This window comes from Microtus pennsylvanicus, chromosome 1, assembly GCF_037038515.1.
Source record: "Microtus pennsylvanicus isolate mMicPen1 chromosome 1, mMicPen1.hap1, whole genome shotgun sequence".
NCBI lineage: Eukaryota > Metazoa > Chordata > Mammalia > Rodentia > Cricetidae > Microtus > Microtus pennsylvanicus.
The window spans coordinates 5,809,297-5,833,337 of record NC_134579.1 but is presented as its reverse complement, the minus strand read 5'-3'; positions in this window follow the sequence as shown (position 1 = coordinate 5,833,337).

The window sequence follows — 24,041 nt, the reverse complement described above, 5'->3', positions numbered from 1 at the left end:
CTATTTGGGGAGTATTCATGTCCCTTTGCATTGGTTTATCATTTTTGTCTAACTATTAGTGTCTAACCATTTAGTGCCTGCCATTGAACAAGGAGGCACTCTTGTAACTCTACTAGAAAGTTGACATAGCATCAGGGCTGGTAGATTGTCCTGCATTCAATCTTCTCCTACATAAGCTAAAAAGATCTAGGTACACACACAGTTCATTTATTTTAATGGCAACAATTGGACTGAGCTGAACTAAAATTGAATTTTAGATGTTAGAGATTTTATTGCCTAAGAATGAAAAATAAAAGGCCATTAATTTAGGTCTTCCATCTCACTTTTACAAACTCATATGCTACACACTGTTCAGAATATTTTGTCCATAACCTATCAGGTTAAATATTTGTAAATTTCTTATATACTTCCAATCACTTTTTATGTGATGCAGTTTCTGATATTTCACAGGTGGCTTGGTCTCACTGGTCTTGCTGTGCTCTCCTCTTGAGTTGTGACTTCCTCTGTTTTGAAACATCCATTACTGAAAAGAGGTTTATGAGACTCTGGAAGTAAACAAACCATAGTGCAGGGAAGATCAAAACTTACAAGATTCCCAAGGCTCCTCCCCATAAAAGAACTGCTGAGGGAGGGGCTTTGACTGAACACCTGCTTGGAAGAGCAGTAAGGACTTGTCAAACTGCCTGCAAGTGGTGCAGAGACTGGCATGATTAAAGTCATCTGGAGCAGTTATCTGTGTTGGGTAGGTTTTTTTCATATAGGGTTGCATGTGAATTTTTCACAATCTTAAGAAAACCTCTTACCCACACTTCATGGCAATCCCAGTAACCTCATTTGTTAGTCAAGCTAAACTTAGAGTCACTGGTACTTTGGTCTATCATCAATTTTCTACCTGGTGTGAAGAGACATTTGTGACCCCCACACCCAGGAGACTCTCACACAGCCCACAGTTTATGGGTTTTAGTCACACGTAGCATTATCTCAAGCTTTTAGACTTGAAGTTGGCATTTTTTACTACCTAAAATGCTGCTATATTTTACTAAATTAATCTATAGTAATCATAAAATGTACAGATAACTCTTGGAGCCTCCTCTGTTTTCTTTCGTGTCTCACGAGATTAGGCTCTTGCTTTAGAGTCCCCTTATGCAGTACAGTGACCATTGTGTTCCATTGTTCATGGTGATCTGCGAGCAGCACCTGCCACGGACTCCTCTTGAGATTTTTAGCTACACCAGAGTAAGAAGTCTGTCACTTCACTCTGTAACTCTCATGCTTGGCATCTTCTGAGCTATAGTCATTCATTATGAACACAAGAGTAAGAATATATTGTATAGGTTTTGATTGATCTCTACAGGAAATATCCCTGATACATTCACAGTGTATGGTAAGTGCGCTGAAACAATTAAAACAAGCACCTATTTATATTGCCAGACAATCTGACACTTAAGTCAAAGAAACATTGTGACACATGGAGGATGTTTATCACAATCAAGTGCAATGTTCCATTTTCAAAGAGCATCCTAAGCGATGCAACCCGAAGTGGGAGGGAAGCTGCACGTCTGTGAAGCCCCCCTCCCGGGCTCTGTTGTTGGAGGGGGTGGAAACTGAAGAGAAACTGTATAGAAGACTGTGCACACTTGCCAGCGTAGCTGCGTTCAGCCACTCTTTAGTCCTGCCAAAGTGGAGGTGGTACAGGGAGCATGGTCTGCAAAACAGCAGATGAGGGTAGCTTGGTCCCCATGGAAACCAGATCCCCCATTGAGAAGTAAACAGATTTGGTACTTTTGTCATCAGTACCCTTCAAAAATTGGAAAACAATCCATTTTATTGTATTGTCTTAAAAGAATTATTCTCAGACATATTTGCTGGAAGATACTTCCAATTCTACATGAGTGCTGTCAAGTCATGCTTCATTTAAAACATAGACACGAGATATCTTACTAGTTCTTTAGTTAGTGTCATGACTCAGTACTCCACTGAAGTCTGCAGAAGTAATTGGAACTTATTATTTGTGAAGAATAAAATATGAATCTCCATCTAGAGGCAAAGTACCTACTATGAAACTTAATGAATATACTAATAATTGTAATTAAATAATAAAGTTCTCTTTATAACATTTCCATAAAATAATATAATGTGCTCTGCACTTCCCAGCAAACTGGGAAAGATGATCTTTCATCCTAATATGCTGATTTCACAGTCTTTGAGAACTGTAGATGATAAACTCTATAGTCCTGTTTCTTGAAACTGCTACTGTATGCATTTGCAACTCTATGAGTGAACTCATCATGATTGTGAAAATGTGTGTGCATGTGTCTGTAGTCAATAAATATTTAATATCTGGAAAATTGTACTCCATGTATTGTCATGACATCATGATAGAGAATTTGATCACTTCTTACATGTAGAAGTAATCTGACTTCCCTTATACACTCTCATAGACAATTTGTCTGTGAAGTTAAAGTACTAATATAGGTAAAGAAATGTCAAATTATTTAGTATCCAAATTATATTAAATATCCATCTAATCATATATGGGATGCTTGGCATATTCTACACAAATAATTGAGGTGACTATGCCCTCATTTTAACGTATAAGTTAAAGCAAAATAATAATAAAGCCCCCACAAATATTAATTCAACCTTTAAAATGTATTTAAGTGTAATAGTTTCTAGAATACTGGAACTTTTTTTACAAGCTTAGCATATTTTTCCCTAATTCATCTAAGCTTACTTATCAATCATATATGTCTATAATATTAATGTCCCTTACTGAAATTAATATTCACGTTTCTAATAGCTCTTACACACCAAGGCTTACTATTGTCTATTAATGAGTTTGGATATGCTTAAGGGATGGATCCTGCTATTTAGTCGTGTTGTTGTGACTGACAGAGTCATTATAGAAAACTTTGAAATATTTTAATATGAGAAAGCAGCATTTATTTTCTTGTTCCAATATCACAACAAATTTCAGAGTCAGTCACTGCAAATATGCCAGCAAACTTAGAAAACAACCATGATTGAAAAAGTAACTGTTTCACGGATGAGCATCTTTCATGGGTACATGCTGTTCTTGGACAGTGTATTTCAAATGGTATCTATGAAGCATAAAGCAAGGACAAAAGCTCAGCTACAAGAGAGCTTTTGACCTTGCTCATTACTGGAACTAAATGGACCAGGGAGAAGAGAGATTTTTTTTCAAACCAATTTGCCCAAATTCTTTATAATTACTTTTCTAAATATATTGTCCTATTCCAATACCTTATTACCTCGAAAGACTTCTGTGAGGTACGTGTTCCAATGTCCTTCTCTATTGCATGACTCACTTTCTTTACTTTATTTTACACATTTTATCTACTTCAAGAACTACTACTCTCTTTGGAAAGGGACATAACAAAATGAATATATAAATACAAACATCATCATAGGATCACAGTTTAATAAGTTATCCAGTACATCTAATTCAATGACCTTGAGAATCAAAGGATGTACTGTACAATAGCAAGAAGCCAGTTTTCCAGTCTGTAGTAGAGGTAATCGTCTCTATTTGGAGCATATCTTAAGAAGGAAATCTGTTCCATCTTCAGAAGCATAGGACTTTACATTTACCTTTACATAGGACTCGGTTTTTGTTAATTTTATGTGTGTTTGGGTGAAGGTGTCAGATCCCTTGGAACTGGGGTTATGACAGTTGTGAGCTGCTATGTGGGTGTGGAGAATTGAACCCTGACTTTTCTGGAAGGGCAAACAGTGCTCTTAATGACTAAACCATCTTTCTAGACCTTAGGACTGCGTTTTTAAATTCTCTCTCTCTCTCTCTCTCTCTCTCTCTCTCTCTCTCTCTCTCTCTCTCTCTCGTGTGTATGTATGTGTGCATGCATGCATGTATGTACAAACAGGTGTGCATGTGCCCTGTGGAGGTCAGAGGAGACAACTCTCGGGAGTTGGTTTTCTTGCCAAACTGTGGAGTTATGGTATAGAACTCATGACTATAGGTGCTGCAATGCTTCCCACTGAGCCTTCTTACCAAGCCCTAACCAGGGCTGATTTTTAGAAATGTTTTTCTTACTCTAACATTAGCATACTAGTTCAAATCATGCTCTCTGTAGGAACACAGGATAGTCCATTGCTTCTCTTGCCCCTGGTTACATATTTAAAACATCAACAAGTTTTACTTGAAAACATACATTTCTTATTCTAGAGATGCTTTCTACTTTCATTAGAAATTCCAATCTATAAATTTGAGTTCGGAATGCAAAGTATTTTAAGTGGATTAAAATGCAGCTGTCATAGGATGTAGAGTCTGATTCAAGACAACCCACCGACTGATTGAAGGCACGCAACACAGTGTTAGCTGTGTTCAAGAGTCTGATTCAAGACAACCCACCGACTGATTGAAGGCACGCAACACAGTGTTAGCTGTGTTCACGCTTCCCATCCGTGTATGTCATCATTTATTGAGTTGATCTTCTTTCAGTAAGTAGACAGAAAAGTTCCCAGCTATTCTAACAAAGCTGATGTATTAAAATAATTAATACACTCAAAACTAATAAGAGTGTAGAGCAGAAGTGGAACTCCACCCATCCTGGTGGCAGCAAATGCAGGAAGCAGCTATCACCCATACAGTTGTGAAACAAATTCGGGAGGATAGGATTATTTAAAACATGTTTCAAGATGTTTCTGAGCTGGTGCTGGGATCAGGAAAGAGGCTTCATGGCGCCAGGATTCAGACTCTGGAGGAGGGCATTAGCTCCGTGACTTCAGTGTTTCTGAAGAAATGTGAAGAGGCTGGTCTGACAAGTAGAGGAAAAACTGTGAGCTAGGATCCACCGGTGCCCCGGGAATAAAAATGATCACATCAGGGCGAGGTAGTGAAGCTGAAGACACTTCCAACTGCGAAAGCCAGGAGAAGCAAGAGGAAACAGCAAGTCTCCTGTTCTTTTCTACCCTCGCAAGCTCTCTTTAGCATCCAGACTTGCAGTGCCTAGCAGCCTGCTGCCAAAGCCAAAATGTGGTTTGCAGAGTCCCAGCCCAAACTTTATGAAAAAGCATATGGAGATGGGTGTTGAAACCGAGAGACAAAAGCTTAATAACTGGCACACTTGCTTTCCTGTGTTTTTAATTATTTGTGTACATGGCTGTCATTTTAGCCTTAAAATTCCTCCTCGAAGGCAGGAAATAAATTTGTATTCATCCTATTATCTGGCATAGCATTTGATGTACAGTCGCTGTTGAATAAATCCATGGTTAATGTATCGCAGCCTCAGATTTATCCATATTAAGCATTATTCTGTTCGATAAAGCAATGGTTCTGCTGTGGGCTTCCTGTTTGTTTGTTTCCTAACCTAGCTCTATTGGTCATCAACGCCTAATTTCCGGTAAGCCACCTGCTGTGATAGAGGCAGGAGTGGAATGCACTGTAAACAGTCAGTCCTCTGACTCTCTAGGACCTGAAGATCACGTGCTCAGCTAGTTAGGTCTAGAATGCTCTACCCCAGAGGTTTCCCAGTCATAGGTGTCCCGTCTGGGGGCCGCACTTTTAGTTGCATTGCTTTAATAAAACTCCAGAAGAAAACGTCTTTTAAGAAAACTTTCTACTTTAAATCAGAATATTTATTGGGGACATGGTACAAATAAATCTCCCTGTTTAGGGTTATAAAAACTCTGTGGGAGTGTGTGAGATATGAATAGTCTCTTAAGAACTTATGAATTTGATAACACACTAAAATATCCCAAAAGCGTTAAATAAGAATTAATGTGCTTTGGAAAACTTATAGGGGAAGTAATTATCATAAATAGTAGCTTTCAGTTTAGATCATTGCAACTGACTTTAGGAAATTGTTTATTAATTGTTTTTTACTTACTTTAATTTTGATTTGTGGATAATATTAACTAGTGTATCCTATTACAGATCAGCATTATTCAGCTTCAAATATTGTGTTAGTTTGCCTTAGTTTAGGTAAGGCACTAAAAAAGTGTCTGATTGAAGGTCACTCAAAGTCTTTGAAATTTATCGAGATATAATTGCTTGTAAGTATTTCTAAAATACAAAGGAGTCAGTGCAGTTTCTTCCTAAAGACTGCACACCTGATTCTCCAGGGTAGCCTGTTAAAGCTCTGATGTCAAGTCTATGCCCAGAAATACGGATGTGAAACTAGCTGGAATTGAACCCAGATATGCTGAGAATTTTTCAAGTCTTACTTGAGTGACTCTGAAGTGCTTAGAAGCACGATGTATGTTCTAAAATCAGTGAGACTAAATTCTGGGAAATAGGACAAGGAAAAGATATGAGGAAGACTTAACATATAATACTGATAGGTAACAATTGGCATGAACTTGCTGTATTAATTATTATAACCACCTCAGAAATGGGTGTTATTCTCCCCCTCTAAACAACTGAATAAACTGAGTCATAGAAAACATTTAACTAACAAAACAAAGTAGAAGAGCCCAAAGCAGAACCCAAGAATCCAACATCAAGATTCATTCCCTCAATACTATTCTCAGTTCCTAAGAAAGAATGGAAAATTAAGAAGCAAATGTGTATGACTCTACTTTATGAGAAGGACAGAAGTAGATTTCAAGGAAGAGCTCAGAGACAAAAAATCCTGATCCAATCCCTGTTCTAATTACCTATGTTACCTAAGCTTCTTTATGCCCAGGGTTTCTCATATATACAGTTAGAATACAAAGATCACTCTATCACTGAATTAATATAAGATAAAATGAATTGATACCTTAAAATTAGCAGTTTGCATTGATGCCTTTAAAAGAAATGACAAAAAGGGATGTTTCAGTGTTTGTTTATGAAACAATGAAGATTCCTGTATTCCTGTTGCCCAAGTGAGCCTTAATTGTCAACTTGGCAAACGCTAAGTTTACCGGGGAGGAGGAGACTCATTTGAGGAATGCATTGTAGGTATGTGTTGGGGGGGGGGGCTTCTGATTATTAGCTGATGGAAGAGGATCCAGTGAACTGTAAACGGCACCATTTCTGTGTCTATGTAGCCATGAGCCTGTAAGCAAGCCAGCAGCAGGGAGAAAAGCAGCTAGCAAGCAGCATCCTCCATGATTCCTGCTATTCTTCCTCTTCTGTGAATTAGTCTGGTTCTCAGAGGTAATGCTGCATGAAATCCAGCAAGCAGTCCTGCCTTCACACATCCACCTGGTTCTTCTCAAACTTCCCTCATTGACAGATTGTAACCTGGAAGTGGAGGGTGAAATAAACTCTTTCCTTTCTAAGTTGCTTTTAGGGAAAGTGTTTTATTTATTTTTTATCACAACAATAGACATCATACTAGACCACAAGGGTGCTAACTTATGGAATTCATAACAGCCTACATATAGAGCATGAGTACAATGTATAATTCCAAATGATAATTATTCAGAGTCCATGCTTTATTCTTAAACATGCCCTGGTTCGTTAAATATATAGAAGACCTACCTTAACTATAACATAGCATCTGTAGGGAGAAGTAAGAGTAAACTTCCAGTTAGTAAGTTCCAAAATGAGAAGAAAAAAAAGAAAACATTGCGCTTTTGAAAATAACTCAGACAGAAGTCTTTGGTGACTTCCAAAAGTGAAAACTTTTATAATTTCTAAATTCAAATCACTGTAAACACTGATTTAAAAAGCCATAACAGATACTTCAGGATTGAAATCAAGGGTGGAAGGGTAAAGAGTGGGATGTGACCTACTGAGACAGAAACTTTGAAACAAACGATCAAGCTAGGAATTACTTCATGATTAAGGCCATGTGTAACCTTAAACTCTCAAAAAGTTCAGACTCAAGAAAGTTGGCCAACTCATCAGTGGTGTGGGGGTCTGAATTTTTCTTGTTATAGGAAATAATAGCAATGTGAGCCAGAGTAGAAAACACAGTGCCCTACCTGTGTCTGTATGATCAATGGCATGGGAAGAGGGTCGAGGTGTCTAAGCTTATCTGTGTGATGATTGAGAAAAGAGAGAAAAGAAAAGAAGAACTGCTTGCCATCACATCTCATAAAACCTTCCATTTGTGTGCAGGAACATAGACATGAAGCTCTGGGGGAGAGCAGCTTATGCTGTTTTCCTTACCTTGGTGATTTCACATGGTTAAGATTCTTGGTACAAAATTTCTTTAAAAGAACATACCACCTCTCACACAACATTCCGGGATCACAGCAAATGAGTGCGGCAGAGAAATGAACCTACGCTGGGAAAGCGAAGCCAGAATTTCTGCATTCCTCGCAAGTACCCATAGTTCCTCTTATTATACTCCAGCTTGTAAACAGGAAAGTGTTTCACAGATGTAAAGAATTCAAGAGGTGATCCAAAGAAATAAAAAAACATATGCCTTGGCCAAAGCAAACTAGAATAAAGCAGCATGATTCAGTAAGGGAGACAGGCATTTTAGATAAACGGAGCAGTGATAGAATAATATGCAAAATGCTACTTGTTTCAGAAAGCTTTGCAACTGACAGAAAGATTGCCGATTTTGATAAAAACAATGAAGATATAGGTAATAAAAATGAGAAAAGACATTACATAATGTCCCCTTTCCAAATTTTTAGGGAGTTAACCCTAGAATTATTATTTCTACCGAGTCTACCAAAAACATTATTTCCATATTCTCTGAGGTATAATTCCATTCTTAAGTATGCACATCTACGTTTACTAAACTTCTATTGACTTATGGTCTGAAGCGTTACAGATTGTTTTTTAAATATTGCTTTGTTCCTAACCAGTTTTCCATTAGTGTTACATTGGGCATTTTCTGTTGCCAAAATGAATTCTGTAGAACTTGTTAGTAAAGCACTCCAGGAATTTAAGAGGTAGTTTTTAGAGTAAGTGCAATGTGTTTAGAAATGTTTACCAAAGACCTGCACCCCCTCCCTGACTCTGGCATCTAGAAGACACACAGGCAGTTGAAAGAGGCCCTTAGGACATATTCCATCCAAATTATCCACAAAAAGCAAGGTTCTGTTTCATTCATTAGTTTCTTATTCCTATTATGCAGCCTATCAATGGATTCAGATACAATGTGCTTGCTATCTAATTTGCTTTCCCAGAATTCTCCTTGCCTCCTTCCTTCTGGTGGGAAGTCTCCTATGACATCTGTTTCTTGTAGATCTATCAGAAAGGATAAGTGGCTTCTCGTGCTGCTTAAGTAATGGATTTTTCAACCTTTTCTCCAACAACTTATGTTCTCTTTTTCCCTCCTCTTTGCCATATGGAAAAGATAAATACCAGAGCCAAAACTATCAGAGGAAAAGAGAACTGAGAATAAAACTCTTTGAACACTGACCGTGAGGGAAGTACTTATGAAGTACATTAAAATGTGCTTCCATTGCTAAATTAGGACCATATCAAAAATGCTACCTGAGAATCTTTTCTACATCCACCTACTAAAAAACTCAACTGAACACCATGTTAGCACTATCCCTCAGTTCATACTACTTACTACTTTCTAGACTGTGGTGGGAAAAATGTTAGTGGAGGAAGGCTTGCTCTATGAGCAAGAAGATTTGAACACTGGTTCCAGAAGCCATGTAAAAGCCAGATGCAATGAAGCGGGTATCTATAGTCTCAGCCCTCCTGTTTGGGAAATGGAAGGTGGAGTCAGGATTTCCAGAAGCTGGCAGTTCAGCCAATATAGTTTCCATAGCCTCAAGCAACATAAAGAAGACACTTATTTCAAGCTAAGTGGAAGATGAGGAATGACACCCACCCGAGGTGATGCTCTGATCTCCACCATATAGAACCTATACACACACCCAGAAACACACATGTCTGAAAGACCACAAACAAACACTTCCAGATTTTGTAGATAAAGTAAATATTTGAATGCCCTAAAATACACTGTGGCTTGCATAGGCTTGTCCGGGTGGTTTATTTTGGAGTCTCTTCCATGCACTGTTGTGAGAACTGAGCTGACATTGACTTCGTTAGAACACTTGCCTGGAATAGATAAGTACTCTGACTACAGTAGGCAGATGCTGTAGTGTGGAAACTCAACTGGAGCTCTAATTATTGCACCTCTCCATGGAGCCAGAACTTCTTGTGGCAGGGGAGCAGGAGTTCCAGGAGTGTTCCTAGAGCAGGTGTGCTAGGATCCCAAGAAATGTAAGAATTTATTGTGATTCAGATTCAAAAGTCATGCGGCATCAATTGTCATACTTGGCTTTTCACGAATCTCAGTGTCAACCTAAATTCACAGAAGAGACACACACATGCTCAGCTTTTCACGAGTCACAGTGTCAACCCAAATTCACAAAGCAGACACACACATGTGCCTGACCACAAGACATCTTCTTGTTGACAAGCTGGGTAAGGGAGATTTGACTGTATTTATAAATTAAATACTAGACCTCTCTCTCAGTTAGGGTTTCTGTTGCTGTGAAGAGATACATGGCCACAGCAACTCTTAGAAAGGAAAATGTTTAATTGAGGGGGGCTCCCTTACACTTCAGAGGTTCAGTCAACTGTCATAGTGGGGAGCATGGCAGCATGCAGACCAACGTGGTGCTGGAGCTGAGAGTCCTACATCTTGCAGGCAACAGGAAATTGTCTATCTCCTGGGCTGGGTGATATCCTGAGCATAGGAACCCTCAAAGCCTACACCCACACTAACACATTTCTTCTAACAAGGCCATACCCACTCCAACAAAGCCACACCTCATAATAGTGCCACTCCCTATGAGATTATGAGTGGCAATTATATTCAAACTACCACAGCCTCAAATTAAACACATTAGAATCTTCACAAAATATTAGTATTTCACTTGGTTAGCATTTACTTAAGATTACATAATATTCAAATATATTGAATTTTATTCCTCAAATTATGTCTACTAAGTAAGGTTTCATGTTGCTATTACTACTGCAGTATTGTGTTTGAGGTATAACCATCATTTTCAATAAGAATCTGAGGACATGGTACAACAGTTTGAGGTTAGTACTCATCGCATCATAGGATAATGTAGCAACTTCCCGTCTCCTCACAGGAGTGGTGGCATTACAGACAGCATTTTATAGCACCTGTCCTTCATGTGGGGTTCTGATTCAGGTCATCAAGCCCGTGAGACAAGTGTTCCACCAACTGAACCGTCTCCTTTGTCCTTGAAGTGGTTTCTATGCATCAATAAACAATTGAACTGGGAGTGGGGAGCTAGTTTTTAACTCTTTTTTTTTATTTTATTATTTTTTATTGGAAAAAAAGTTCATACAGTATATTTTGATAATTTTTCCCTTCCCCAAACTCTTCCCAGATACCTCCCACCTCCCTACCCACCCAACTTTATATTCTTTCTCTCTCTTTCTTTCAAAAAAAAAAAAACAACCAAGAAACACAGAAATGTAAATCAAAACAATCAAGCGAGAGACCAATAAGACAAAAAAATGCCAAAATTAAGTAAAATGAAATTTAAAAGTCCACAAAAATACCATTGAGTTCGTTTCATGTGGGCATGAGTCCTGCTCTGGAGTGTGGTTGATAGACCCTATTCAGTGACATTTTCTGTGGCTTATATGCTCAGGGACACTGTGCTGCCGAAAATTCTCTTTACCCAGAAGGTATTAATTGCAGATAGCGTCTTTGTTAGGGTGGGAGCTGCTGTCCACCTCTCCTCAGTGGGACTCCATCTGGCTTGAACCCTAACGGTTCTTTTTTTTTTTAATTTATTTATTTATTAAGGATTTCTGCCTCCTCCCCGCAACCGCCTCCCATTTCCCTCCCTCTCCCCCAATCAAGTCACCCTCCCTCATCTGCTCGAAGAGCAATCAGGGTTCCCTGACCTGTGGGAAGCCCAAGGACCGCCAACCTCTATCCAGGTCTCCTAAGGTGAGCATCCAAACTGCCTAGGCTCCCCCAAAGCCAGTATGTGCAGTAGGATCAAAAACCCACTGCGATTGTTCCTGAGTTCTCAGTATTCCTCATTGTCCTCTATGATCAGCTAGTCCGGATTTATCCCATGCTTTTTCAGACCCAGGCCAGCTGGCCTTGGTGAGTTCCCAATAGAACATCCCCATTGTCTCAGTGTGTGGGTGCACCCCTCGCGGTCCTGAGTTCCTTGCTCGTGCTCTCTCTCCTTCTGCTCCTGATTTGGACCTTGAGATTTCTGTCCGGTGCTCCAATGTGGGTCTCTGTCTCTGTCTCCTTTCATCACCTGATGAAGGTTAATACCCAGGAGGATGTCTATATGTTTTTCTTTGGGTTCACCTTCTTATTTAGCTTCTCTAGGAACATGCATTATAAGCTCAATGTCCTTTATTTATGGCTAGAAACCAAATATGAGTGAGTACATCCCATGTTCCTCTTTTTGGGTCTGGCTTACCTCACTCAGGATAGTGTTTTCTATTTCCATCCATTTGTATGCAAAATTCAAGAAGTCCTTGTTTTTTACTGCTGAGTAATACTCTAATGTGTATATATTCCATAGTTTCTTCATCCATTCTTCCATTGAAGGGCATCTAGGTTGTTTCCAGGTTCTGGCTATTACAAACAATGCTGCCATGAACATAGTTAAGCATATACTTTTGTTGTATGATAGGGCCTCTCTTGGGTATATTCCTGGATCCAGGGGTAGGTTGATTCCGAATTTCCTGAGAAACCGAAACACTGCTTTCCAGAGTGGTTGCACAAGTTTGCATTCCCACCAGCAATGGGTGAGTGCACCCCTTTCTCCACCAATTGAGTTTTTAATTGGATAATACTGGGGAGAAAAAAGATGGAGGAGTGAGAGCATTATTAAGATACAGCTTTTGGAAGATTCTTAAATATATCCAAAAAGCGGCGTCTCTGGCTGCTTTGGTTCCATTGGTCACGATACACACTGTCTTTCACAGTCTCCAAATTACTGTCAATAATTCATCCAAATTAATCCATGGTTTGTAGTAGTCTATCTCCGGACACCAGACTGGAGTTTTTAGGAATGGAGTATTTCAGTTTGTTTTTCTTCAGTTCTTTTTTTTTATAATTATTTATTTATTTATTTGTTTTTTTATTGAAAGAAAAAAAATTCCGCCTCCTCCCAGCCTCCCATTTCCCTCCTCCTCTTCCCACTTCTCTCCCCCTCCCCCCACTCCTCTCCCTCTCCAGACTGAAGAGCAGTCAGGGTTCCCTGCCCTGTGGAAAGTCCAAAGTCCCCCCCCCCCCCCTCCATCCTGGTCTAGGAAGGTGAACATCCAAACTGGCTAGGCTCCCACAAAGTCAGAACATGAAGTAGGATCAAAACCCAGTGCCATTGTCCTTGGCTTCTCAGCAACCCTCATTGTCCTCCATATTCAGAGTTTCTTCAGTTCTTAACAATGTCTGGTTTATTAAAAAAAATGGCTTGCCAAAAAAGCAAAAAGCAAAAACAAACAAGCAAAAAGCCCTGCTAACTGAATGAGTATGTGAGTGGTTATAATAGGAGTTAGCTTCTGGCCTCAGTTTATGTATAAATTGACAAGAATTTTGACTCTCACTATTAATAAGCTTATCATGAATAAAATTTTATCATGAATCTATGAGAGCATACTGTAAGTATCCAGGTTAATTTAAATACAAAGTGATTGGCTAAATTATCCAGAGATTGACTTATTAATTCTTGATTTTAAGATGTTCTGTTAAAACTGCTTGCTGCTTTAGTTTGGAAATTTGTTTTAGAAAATATAAAACAGGTGTAGATCATATGTAATCATTTACAGCAGCTTAAAAATGAATTTTTGAGCATATATTTTAGAAAACATATGCAAACTCAGCTTAATTTCCAATGCAAATAAAATAAATATTGATATTTATAAGTACCACATGAAAAGTTTCCAAATTAATATCAGGACGTGAAAAGTGAACTCCCACGCTTAGTTTACTAAGAGAAGAACAAATAAAGTCAAGTTGTTAATTCCCAGATATTTATGGCCACACAGAACTCATTAAAAAATGATGTTATAAATCATTATACAGAAAAATAATAACAATATTCCTTTTGAAATCAGATTTATAAGTGAGTAGCTTTAGCCAAAAAATTAGTAAGTCAACAGTATGATATTTCAGTTTGTTGCTGCTGTTCTTGACCAAAGAGGAAACCTGACAAGGAGCCACTGCTAACAAATCAAGTTGGAGTAATTAATAAAATTTTCATGAGTTGTAATTCTTGCAATACTGTCACTTCATATTCACAACCTGATTATATGCCATTAATGAAGAAGCTCGTGTTGCATTTCCATAGTCACTTGATAGAAATATAGAAGAAACTATCCAAAGAAAAACATTTTATTCTTTTTTTGTAACCTGATATTTTTAATTGAAAATAACTTTTCATACAATATATTTCCAACATGGTTTCTTCTCTCTCATCTCCTCCCAGATCCTTTCTACCTCTCCACCCATCCAGCTTCAAGCCTTTCTCTCTTTAGAAGATGTTTTTTTTTTAAGAGCAGGCAAATAAGGCAAATAAATCAGAATAAAAGAAAACAAAAACAGGAAAACAAACAAACAAAAGCAGGAAAAGCCTGATGACGCACATATGACTGACACATACACTGGCCGAGACACACACACGAAACTCACAAAAAACACAAAAGCAGCAAGCCATGGTGTGTAAGATCAGTAAGATAAAGAATGACCAGACAAAGCATTATCTCACACGCACACACACACACACGCACACACACACACACACACGAAACTCATAAAAACACAAAAGCAGCAAGCCATGGTGTGTAAGATCAGTAAGATAAAGAATGACCAGACAAAGCATTATCTCGCACACACACACACACACACACACACACACACACAAAACTCATAAAAAACACAAAAGCAGGAAGCCATAGTATGTAAGATCAGTAAGATAAAGAATGACCAGACAAAGCGTTATCTCACACACACACACACACACACACACACACACACACACACACACACAAAACTCATAAAAAACACAAAAGCAGGAAGCCATAGTATGTAAGATCAGTAAGATAAAGAATGACCAGACAAAGCATTCTCTCTCTCACACACACACACGCACACACACACACACACACACGAAACTCATAAAAAACACAAAAGCAGGAAGCCATAGTATGTAAGATCAGTAAGATGAAGAATGACCAGACAAAGCATTCTCTCTCTCACACACACACACGCACACACACACACACACACGAAACTCACAAAAAACACAAAAGCAGGAAGCCATAGTATGTAAGATCAGTAAGATGAAGAATGACCAGACAAAGCATTATCTCTCACACACACACACGCACACACACACACACACGAAACTCACAAAAAACACAAAAGCAGGAAGCCATAGTATGTAAGATCAGTAAGATAAAGAATGACCAGACAAAGCATTATCTCACACACACACACGCACACACACACCCGTCACGTTCGTTTGGGTTGCCCGTCTACCTGCTGGATGTGGGGCCTGCTCTGAAGAGCTGTTTCTATGAGTTCATATGTGCATCAGTCCTGCTCTGTCGGGCAGGCCTTATTTTCCTGAAGTCCGCTTGGAAGTGTCTTAGTCCTACTTCCTGCTAAGTGTTCTGTAATAATTTCTACTATAGTTAAATTAATTAGCTCAATTATACTCACTTCCATGAGAAATAATTTAATTTACAACTCAATTTAAAGAACAGAAAAATAGCTGAATAATTCTTGTTAAATTTAAATTAAAATTACAAACTTAATTAATTTAATAAATATTAATAGCACTAATAGTTGCATTCCTTAAAAGTTTAAATTAAAAGTTGATGCTAATGAATTATCAGAGATTTAAAAACATAATTTATAGAAAAGTATAGAACCATATTCTGAAATAAAAATAGAAAAAATACAAAAATGTAGTATACAAATATGAATCATAGGATCTAGACATATAGTATTTTAAAGTTCCTATGAGACAACATGAGCTATGATGAATATATTTTTCTGCAACAAATTCATAGGAAGTCCTTAATAGATTATTTGGAAGCATTTTATGCCCTTATAAAAATGAAACATTTTACGCTAGTAAAATCTCATAAAATTGTCACTAAATAATACTTAAATCTTGAGAGTTAGAAGTAATTTTTCTGACATCCAACATAGCATTTTACCAAAATTCTCCCCTGCTAAGCGCACAGATGTTTAATATCTGTTGACATAACTGTATGGAACTTTTGAGAGTCCTTCAGTGACAACTCACAGTTCAACAAGCTCGTCCAGCCTTTGACATGGCTACTATAGATATTGTCATCTACAAAGCTGAGACTTGAGAATGGTGCAATTAAGTCACACAAAGAGAAAGAGACAAAGGTATCTCAGAAGCTCTGGGCTTATTCTTCTGGCTTTCTGAATCATTGTGGTTTGACTACAAAATGTTTTCAAATATTCCCTTTTAATAAACTGTTATTGAGTCTAGAAAGATGGCTCAGCAGGTAAGATTATTTGCTACTCTTGTGGAAGACCCTAGATCAGTTTCCTGTGCTCATCCAGCAGCTCACAACCCTCTATATTTACAAGTCCAGGGAATCCATTGCCTTCCCCCGTCACCAGAGATTCTGGGTCACACATGCTACATATACACCTGCAAACAAATATTCATAAACATAAACCAAAACTAAATGAATCTTTAAAAAGAAAAAAAACAAAATAAGGAAATTATTTCATGATATTTTCCCTTGGTCATCTCTTTATTTTGTCTCTTTGGACCTGGTATTAAGGGTGACGACTCTGTGCCCCTGTCCTTGCTACATGTCCTTGGTGTTTAAATAAAGACTCCGATTAATAAGAAACAAATAAAGAAGAGAGAAAATTGTTGCCATTATCTTACCAGATCGTCTTAAACATAGAAAATTTTAAAAATCACTAATTTATTTTTAAACTAATAAGTGAATATAGCAAAGCTGCAGACAGCGTGCTCAATGAGTAACAACTATACGCCAAATGCAAAACACAGGAAATAGGAATCAAAGGAACATTAAATGTATATTAGCTACCAAAATAATTAGAAATAAATGAGTGAAAAAAGGTGAAAGATTTTGACAATGAAAAGTTAAAGTATTGGTGAAAACTTTGAAGAGGACTCTGACACACACACACACAAACGAGTGGAAGCTGATGTTCGTGAATATGAAGATTCGATACTTTTAAACTGCACATACCATCCTCAAGGATCTACAGATACAACCCAATCTCTATGAAAGTAACAGTGATGTTCTTTTAAAACAGATTTACTTTTATTTTATGTGTGAATGCTTGTATGCTTAGGTGTGTACTAGATGCATGCCTGGAGTTTGTGATTGGTAGATGAAGACACAGGATCCTCTTAAATTGAAGTTACAGATGACTTTGAACTGCCATGCAGACCTGAACCCTGGCCATCTACAAAAGCAGCAAATGCTCTTAATCACTGAATCATATCTCCAGCCCCAGCAATAACACCATTTACTGAAATGAAAAATAACTTTTGTTGAAACCACAATGAGCCCCTTGATGCCCAAAACTATCTTGAGCAAAATGGACAGAGCAGAAAATGATCTAATACCTGACTTCACAATATACACAAATCCATAGTCCTATAAGCAACAGTTTTGCCAGAAAAACAGACAAAAGATCAGTGCGACAGAATAGAAAGCTTCAGAGGAAGCTAGTAAATCAATAGCTAACTAATTTTTGATAGAGTTGCTAAGAACGTGCATGTATACTAAAGAAAAATACTTTTTTTAATAAATGATATTGAGAATTAGATTCCCAAGTTAGATATTCATATAAAACCAAATCTTCCTCTTACAAATTATAAAAATCAAATCAAATTCTTATCAAATTAAATGTAAAATCTAGATCTAAGAAGAAGAAAGACATAAATGAGGGAAGTAATTTAGGTAATTGTAATAGACAAGAATTTTTTTTTCTGGAGAAGAGAATCAAAGCTAGAAAAATAAAAGTAACTATCAACAAATGATACTACATAAAATTGAAAAGCCTCTGAAAAAAGGAAATAATCAACAAGCCACAGAGACAAACCACAGATTGGGAAAAATATTGGCATGCTATACATTTGACAAAGGGTTAATATTTTGCATACATGAGACACTCTAATAAGTAACATGCAAACAAGAGCCAACACAAGTCAATAATGGGCATTAGTTTCTAAAAGACATTTCTCAGAAGTAGATCAACAGATGGCCAACCATCATATGAAAAATTGTTAAACATCATTAATCATTAGGGAAGTATGTCTTAAAATCTCAATGAAATATTACTTCACTCCAATAAAAATGTATCTTATCCAACACAGAAAAAAATAACAATTGTTAGCAACATGGTGGAGAGAGACAGTCTATGGGCACTTGCTGAGTATGTCAAATAATATAGTCGTTATGGAAAAGAACATAGCTTGTCTTCAAGAGGTTAAAAATAGAATAGCCATACAACCCACCAGTCTCACTACTGGTGTACATGCGAAGGAAATGAAATCATTATGTTAGAAAGAAATCTGCACTTTTGTATTTATTGCAGCACTACGCACAGCAGGCAAGGAAGGGAGGCAGACTACATGTCCATCAGCTCGAGAGTTTCACCACAAAGAAGTGGTAACTGTTTAAGGAGATATGTATTAGTTATTCTGATTTATCTATTTTATAGTGAACACACATATTAAAACATTGCACAGAGTTCCAACAATGTGGACAATTCTTACACTTAAATAAAATTAACATTATTTCAGTAAAATTAAAATGTGAGAACTTATTGTGCATAAAGTGTAAAAATTGCAAAATGAACAGTGTTCATAAGGTCTTTTCTGGGGCCAAAAATATAATGTAGATCATGAAGAACAAGAAGTACCTATCATTTCAAAAACCAAGATCAAAATGACATAACTGTTTCCTACAATGGCAACCTTTGAAGAATGGCTCAAGACTCAAAAGAAATTAAAGTAAATGTTTACATGTTAAAATCATACTTCACCAAACCCTTTAGGAGGGATCACCATTTAATGACACTTATTTAATAAAGCTTTTTTGCCCTGATCTGTACCAGTCTTTGTATACAAATTTTTAAAAAATGCTAAATACAAAAGAAAGGAGTCTTATATTTAATATGCTCATTAGATATTTGGAACTGTACAAAGTATTGTTTATCCAGTTTTTATTTCATAGAGTTCAGTTCATTATTTTATGATCACATTTTTGAGTTTTGATTAACTTCTATACCAATGTTACAGAAATACTAAAGTATGAGATGTTTCTATCATAAGAGAAAGTTCATCTGCGACCATTTGCAATTATTTCTCTCCAGAAAACTACAGTACAAGAGGTTGGAGACATGTTCAGTGGATAAGAGCGCTGGATGCTCTTCCAGAAGACCTGGGTTCAATTCCCAGTATCCACATCACAGCCTACACCTGTCTGTAGCTACAGTTCCAGAGCCTCTGACACCTTCACACAGACATGCATGCACGTAAAACACCAATGAACATAAAAGAAAAATAAATTTTAAAAAAAACAAAGAAACTCTAAGACCCAACACCTTCTGATCTCATTTCTATCCCCATGCTTTTGAGTTTTTGCTGAATTTGATATAAATGAAATCCTCCATTATGTAAGCACCTCCATATGTAAACTTCTTTAAATATGATAGTTTGGGGAATTGTTCATATTTTTTCATTCATCAATTACTTGCTGCTAGTCCATGACAGCTGAGAGTCATGTGTTTCTGTGTCATACTTCATAGTATATTTCTTTTTTATCTCTGTTATGGTTTGGTTTTGAACAGTTTCCCTTGCTACTTTGAAAAACAAGAAGACCTTGTTACCTATTGGCGGGAATTATTATAGTGATGTGCCGCAATTGGTTGATTTCTTTTCCTGAGGCTGCAGCTGGGTTGCTTCAGGTTTGAGTGAATATAAGTAGAGCATTTATAAATATTAAGTCTCTGTGGTTGCATGCTTTGCTTTCTTTGTGAGAATGACTAAAACAACAAACGTGATGGTTCAGGAGAGTGAGTGTATGTTTGGAAATCACCACTAGTTTTTTCATACTGAATGTTTATGTGTGTTATCTTGTTTTACCTCAGAATAAATTCAGGGAGCAAGTCTTTCATCTTCACTGCATTTTAAAAACAAAAAAAGTGAAGACTATGGAGATGAACTATCTTATTCATGGTGGCAGGCCCTGTAAATTGTGAAGTCTGAAATGAACCAACTTTTTAGCCTGTGCTAAAAAAAATGGACTTTATTTAAACATGTTATGCACAAGTCTCCAGTTTCAGCAAAACTGACATAAAAATTCTCTGTCCTCAGGGATACTGAAGTTTTTAGACCCAGCGGAGAGTCATGTCAAAGAGCTTCAATAAAACTGGCATCTTAGGATTGCTGAGAAATCTCTTAAGCTTTAGTTTCTAACCATTTATGAAACAGAGACAACAATGTTTGTGCATTTCATGATGTGGCATTTAGAACAATGTCTGGCATCTAAGCAAGAACTCGATAAAGGCTAGCATTAACATTATCAGGGACATATTGTCAATTCCTGTCCAAATCCCAAATTGGCCTCTTCTCTAAAATTCTTTTAAGTTCAGAGGGATCTGTGTCTGTGGATATGTTTGTTTATTTTCCTCTCTGTTCCAGCAGACTATGCGGAGACGTCTGTCAATGCTTAGGAGTTGAAGTTTACCTGAAGACAATGAAAGATGGCATTTGTGAGTTTATCTTTTGCTGGCATTTACTATTCAGCTTCACAATAACAGAATAATCAGCAGACCCTAGAACCTTTAGTGTAACCTTTAAAATATTGTGCATAAATTTGCATCTGAGTAAAAGTTCCTGTGTTCCTGATAATGACTCACTACCTCTTTTGTCTTATTTTAGTAACTGCAAACACATGAGCAATCAGAACATGTCTATAAGAAATTCAGGGTTTTGATGGATTCAATGTTAAAATGATTGTTTTGTTTCTATTCATCCAACCATACAGGAATTGTGTGCATGTGCACATGTAAGTATTTTAAAAGCATGGGGATTAACAAAAAGCTCTTACTTTTGAATAATCGTATCTTACAAACCTTAGAACTCTAGACTTCTTATGACCCTGATTATGTCACAAAAACATTTAAGTGATCCTTTGATACTCTTTATCATCCAATATTTGATGTATATGTTCCAAAAGAAAAAAAATGAAGAAACAGAAATTCTCCAAATTTAATGAAGAAACATAAAAACTAATTAATCCTTACAAGTTCTTAATTTGATGTTCTTCATAATGTTTCACATTATATATTTTAGAAGATAGTTTTTCTATTTTCAAAACACTTTTGGTTGAATTCTCCAGAGTATATATAGTGCACAGTAAGATAGACACTAATACACACATATGTATATGTATGCATATATTAATATATTTTCTTTTTGAAATTGATTGCTTTACTTTTAATTAAGAAATAATGACATCATTGACCCCTGCATTTCCTTCCTCCAATCATTTTTATGGCCAACTACAGTTATCTCAAATTGACTGTCTACTTTAACTATTGTCATTACACATACAAATAAATAATATATATTATAACCTAATTATTCTGTTTAGTATGGCTTCTATATATTTGTAAAGGAATTCAATAAGGAAGGCATTTTAAAAAGAAGAAAGGCGAGGTCTCAGGAATGAAATAATCTACTCAGGTAGCATGCCCTACAAATTGTGAGAGAAGAGTGCTCACTTTTAAACACTGAGCCATTATGACTTACACTTCTTAGTAAACATACTAGAAAATTCTCTTGGCCCAGAAGATTGTCCTATTACTGAAGAGTATTGGAGAAAAGCCTGAGTAACATGCATAGGATCTATCCGCAAACCCTCAAGAAACAGCATTCAAACGGGAACACACTTGGTGTTTTGCTTTCTCTGTTGTAGGCAGCTATGAAAATCTCCAAGACACAGCAGGAGGTATGCCTCTCCTGAAAAGGAGAAGTTCCTGGTCTTGAAGGTCAAATGTTGTGACAGAGGGAAAGTCATGCTGATAATTGGAAAAAGAGAGCACAGGGTCAGGGCTGTTCGGGAACCGAGAACTTACATGCTCGTGCTACTTGCTGAGTGAGCTTCAGGTATTCTTAAACAGCAACAGGAAAATACTGGGAATTCAATCTTTTAAATTAAATATTTTTGTAACCTAGTTTTGATCAGCACTTAAATAGGACTGATCAAATAAAAAGAAAAACGTCAGGCTATCATTTTTAATAATTCATTGAAATACTTCTTTTTCTAAACTATATTTACTTAATTTTAGTGTTATCAATTTCGTGTGATTGAAAGAAATATATTGCTTTGAGATTTCACTATATTATTTTTATTCTTTCCATTAACCTTTTACAAACCTAAGACTCAATCTCTCTCTCTCTCTCTCTCTCTCTCTCTCTCTCTCTCTCTCTCTCTCTCTCCAAAATGTTGACAACTAATTTAAATTTATTGGATTTCTTTTCTATTTACCCCTCCCTTTTGTTGAAATCTATTTAATATATATATTTTAATTATAATATATAGTGGTTACAGTCTCCCTTCCATCCACTCTTCCCTTCCTTCCCTCTCATGAAGATCCATTCTATTTCTGTGTTTCCTTAGAAAAGAATACGCTTCCAAGAGACAACAAAACATAACAAAAAAAAAAGTAAAACACAAACCAACATATGGAAGTTGGACAAGGCAAACCAACAGAAAGAAAAGAGCCCAAGGGAGGGCACAAGAATCAGAGTCACGAGGGAAATGGGAGGCGGTTGCGGGGAGGAGGCAGAAATCCTTAATAAATAAATAAATTAAAAAAAAAAAGAATCAGAGTCACACATAAACACCAGTGTGAAAGCCAGAATGTGTACGGAGATGACCCGGTACAGACCTGCACAGGTCCTATGCTTGCTGGATCAGTCTGTGAGTTCACATGAACTTTGCTCAGTTGATCAGAGGGCACTGATTTCCTGGTGAAAAGGGCATATGAAAATTTCTCACAATTTAGGTCATGAAGTTTGATCAATCAAAGATACATCACATTGGTAGCACTTAAATACATGTGAGGAAGGAGTAGAGAAGTATTCCTTTGCTTTTTTATCATTCTCAAGTCAAATTCTTACAAAATCAAGGGACATACTTCGCTTCTAAGATGACAGTCATCTTCTAGTAAGCAAAAGACAGAAAAGAATATGCTGGAATATTCAAATCTGAAAGGAGGATAACAAGAGATATGAAACAAATGTCTTTCTTTGCAAACATACAATGAGTTGAATGTATTTTTTTTCTGCTAAGAAAAATGTTCCTATTAATAGGGCTTTGTATAGAGTCACATACAATGTATACTCAAAAGTAGACCTTAGCAGTAAGTATAAGATTCATTATAATTCTATAACATAATATGTTAATGGTGAGATAAATTATGAAGAGAATATCCAAGGGCTGTGAAATAAATGTCTACCTTAGCAAATATCATACAGTGAGCTGAGTATATTACACTGTATACTTTTTTCCCACAGAATTTTGATAACAAGCAGCATAACATCAAAGAACATCACTTGCAGTATTTTTAATTTCAAATATTCATACTGATTGCTATATACACATATTTTAACATAGAATTATACTATGCACCAATCTGAAGACTATTTTTTAATGTCAACTGTACTAAAAACTAGACTCAACTTATGTGTGACGTACTACTTCATGCAAACACAAACAAGACCTTGTAAAATGACATAATTATATACTAGTAAAGAGTCCTTTGTGGACATAACAGACAGTTAAGTCAAACCCTAGCTATAAATTTTAAACATCAAATAGCTGTGAGCGTGGTTGTGAATTCTAAGCCAGCTTCACAAAGTTTGTACATGCTGTCATTGCATAGACATGGCTCAGATTGCCCTCGGGTTGAAAGGTGCTCTCCAATTCTCCTTTCCTACTAGATTGTGTCTGAGCCTGCGCAGGATTGAGACTGTGTTATTGTGTACCCATTCACAACACTGATAGGATCCTGTGGTCCTGAAGTGACTATTTCTTGCTTTTGAGTTTCCACCTTGGTTTTGGTCTCTCCTCTTTTAGTTGCTTTCCCTTA